This window comes from Cebus imitator, unplaced genomic scaffold (assembly GCF_001604975.1).
Source record: "Cebus imitator isolate Cc_AM_T3 unplaced genomic scaffold, Cebus_imitator-1.0 Scaffold234, whole genome shotgun sequence".
Lineage (NCBI taxonomy): Eukaryota > Metazoa > Chordata > Mammalia > Primates > Cebidae > Cebus > Cebus imitator.
Window position 1 is genome coordinate 2,165,282 of NW_016107549.1, and position 760 is coordinate 2,166,041.

The following is a 760-nucleotide window of genomic DNA, read 5'->3' on the forward strand; positions in this document are numbered from 1 at the left end:
GAGTTCAAGCAATTCTCCTGCCTCAGCCTCCTGAGTAGCTGGGATTATAAGCATGCACTACCATGCCCGGCTAATTTTGTATTTTTAGTGCAGGCAGGGTTTCTCCATGTTAGTCGGGCTGCTCTTGAACTCCCAACCTCAGGTGATCCACCCACCTAGGCCTTCCAAAGTGCTGGGATTACAGGTGTGACCCACCACGCCTGGCCTATCTATAGACAGAATATTTTACTCTGACCATCTTTTGTAAAAATACTGGAGGTCTCAGCATGCTCAGGTGTGTTGATTAGAGTTAGACTGTAATTTGTGTGTATGAGGGAAACCTATGAAGATCAGACTTTGACAAAGACCCATTGGATTGCCCCATGGAGAAAGAGTTGATGAATTTGGCAGTTTATGTAGGTCAGTACCGTAAACTGACTTTAGGTGAGTTTCCTGCTGGTGGAAATGAAGATCTTGAAGGAGAGAGTATTTTCACACCCTGGAGAGAAAACAAGAGGGCATTGTGAGCTCCAGTATTAAACCTTTAAGTGTCCCTGTCTGATCAGCGGGTTCTGATCCACTCGGGGCCTCCATTACGGTAGTCAAGAGTCTGGCTTTCTGTGAAAGGAAAACAAAATCTCAGGACCCAAACCTCACTATGCCAGAGGGAAAGTTAAGCTTGGGAAATGAATCATACAGAAACTTTCTTTCTTGTTCCCAAGCAGACAGCTGCAATTTCTTTTTTTTTTTTTTGAGACGGAGTCTTGCTGTGTTGCCCAGG